Source organism: Austrofundulus limnaeus, unplaced genomic scaffold (assembly GCF_001266775.1).
Source record: "Austrofundulus limnaeus strain Quisiro unplaced genomic scaffold, Austrofundulus_limnaeus-1.0 Scaffold1, whole genome shotgun sequence".
NCBI lineage: Eukaryota > Metazoa > Chordata > Actinopteri > Cyprinodontiformes > Rivulidae > Austrofundulus > Austrofundulus limnaeus.
In genome coordinates, this window is record NW_013952403.1 from 4,190,804 (window position 1) to 4,193,667 (window position 2,864).

A 2,864-nucleotide genomic window follows, 5' to 3' on the forward strand; every position below is an offset into this window, starting at 1 on the left:
TCCCTTTCTTCATGTGTTCAATACTTTTTCCCTGTGCCATTCCACATTATTACAAATAACTTCATTTGATTTCCTTGTATGTATGGATCACTTGGGTTGTTACCGACATCTGGTGAAAATTTCATGTCATTAGCACCTCTAGTAATATATTTACTGAGAAAAATGGTGACATGTTCAATACTTATTTTACCCGCTGTAAGCATTTAGATCTAATCCCCATATTCTACTAGAACAACATCCATCTGTTATCTTTAACCAGGCTGTCCACAGTTGAAAAACTGGTTATTTACAGTAGAATTTTACTGTAAATGTCTTAATGGTAATTAAGTTTTTACCAACCTGAAATAATAAACCAAATACAAGTATTTTAAACATTTTGCAATATTTTATTAAAACTGGGGTTGTCTGAAGATTATTATAAAAGCTATTATGACCCTTCATGACCGTACAGTAAAACCTGTAGACTTTACGGTAAAATATCAGCAGTTGTGGTTTCCAAAATTTTACTGCCAAAGCAACAATGCTCCTGTATGACAGTACCCTAAAAATTGTGTAGATTACGATAAAATAAAATCGTAAACCGTACAATGATGACGTGTGACATTTCAATGAAAAATGTAGCGTTTACGGTAAAATAAATGCAACAGCCATTGCTCGTTTCATCAAATTCAACAGTGATTTATGATAAATTATTAGCAGATGTGTCTGCATGAATTTCATTATAAAAATATTTACAACAAGTTGCCTTCAGGCCCAGGCCTGCCTTGAAAAAGAGATTTGAGATCTTAACGGGATGCCTGGATAAAAAAAAGGTAAATAAAAACATTTGAATTTTTAATGTGACAGTTAAGTAAAAATTGTAGAATTTATGGTAAAGATATCAGCAGCTGTGTTTGTTGGAATATCACCATTAACTCTACATTAACAATGTAAAAATGTAGTAAAATATTTTAGCTATGACTAATTAAACTCACCATAAACTCTACAACGTCAATGTGTGACAATGCAAACAAAACTGAGACGTTACCAGTAAAGTAAAATAATACTGTAAACCCTGCAGTGACTGTATCAGATTTCCTGGCTTGTTGTGAAGTGTTTAAACTCCACAGGAAGTTGTCGGTGGAAATAAAACAAAGCAAGGCGGAACTGTTGCTCTGATTTATTTTTCCCTACTTCTTGACATTTTCGAGCACTGAAGCTACCAACTCACTGAAATCTGGCTGTAAACATTACTGTTTACTGCAGATTAAGTTGACTGTTGGCAAAATATTAACACAGTAACCACTAAATATTCATATGTACCTGGAAAATCTATATACTCTGCGGCTATTTATGATTTCATATTTCTTGTTTTTAGGATGCATTTTGTTGTTTTAGCATCCCAGTGTCTGTGTATGTAAAGTACTTTTCTTTGCCTCCGGCACAGAAACCTCACAAAGTGCAGTTGTTGGCAGGAAGATGGGTACGAGTGCCGATGTTCACATTCAGGTAAATCACACAGCGGAGAACAGAGCTTTGATTTGTCATCATAAAAAAAAGCCAAATTAAAGTATTATACCAGCTGTGTCTTGTTAGGTAAAAAATGCACCGAACAACAACATAAATGGTGATTTAGGACATTTAAGGCACAATAATTAATTACACCTAATCACAAGACATAAATGCTGCAGCAGGTGGCTCGTATTAGAGATAAACCCAAATTAGCAGCGAGAATGAAGTTTTTTTCTCAAGCAATATGAAAAAAATAACCAAGCAACAGAGTTTATTTATATATATTGTTTTTGTCCAGCTGTTCCTCTGCTGGTTATCTGTACTTTAACATTTACTACTGGTTCTGATCGCACAATCTTTATCAGCTGAAGAAGCTTTGCCAATTTGTCGACAGACTGTAGAATTTTAATTATATTGCTGAACTTAAGAGGATGAGAAAATTAATCTTTTTTTTAAAACTTACCACTCCACATAGCTTGTTTTTTAAGTGTTTTCTCATCAGTCTGTTCTCAGCAGCTTTTGATCAGTGATTTATTGTCTTCTTCACCAGAGCTACTAGAAACAAGATTTAAGTATGAACATTCATCTTTATCTTTAAAGAAAACGTGTTGAGGAGTACTGCCACACTTCAGTTTTATTTGATCACATTGTGTTAATGTAATTAAACATTGCTACTGCAGAACAGCAGACATAATAAGAACATGCACCCACACAGGAACTAAGTTTAGGTTTAATAAAACTTGATTTTACTCTACTATATGTATGTGTGTGTGTTTAATAAAGAGAGCAGCCTCACATCACCACAAAATAGTAATTATAAGAGAATAAAATCAGTTTCTATTATAGATTTACATTATTTGATTTGTTTTCTTATTCAGTTGTTTTTATCCTGTAACAGATAAACATTTCATTAATATAATACCTTTATATTCTAATTTAAACATTTTTATAATGTGAAAAAAGGCAGGATGTGGAGTGTCTTTTTGGATTTAAAGAGACAGCCTCAAAATGAGTTGATCTGAGACACCTCAGAAAAGGGGTGAAAGAGGGGCTTGAGTTACAAAGTCAGACCAAAACACTGCAGTTACACTTTATATAGACCCCAAATGAATTATTTAAATTTGAGAAATAATGATTTAAAAGCGTGACATGTCTCTTTTAAGGTTAGTATATTTGAAAACTGAAACAAAGGAATGATTCCTTCAAGTTTTCTTTTTATACTGTTTGTTTTTTTTCTGTTTAAGGTTTTTATTAAATTGAGAAATAAAAGCAATATTTCCAGCCTATAGGATATCATTCAGCGGTAAGTGATAAGAAGTACATTTGAATGCTATTATAATGATGTTTTTCTATCACATATGTAGAGGTAACCC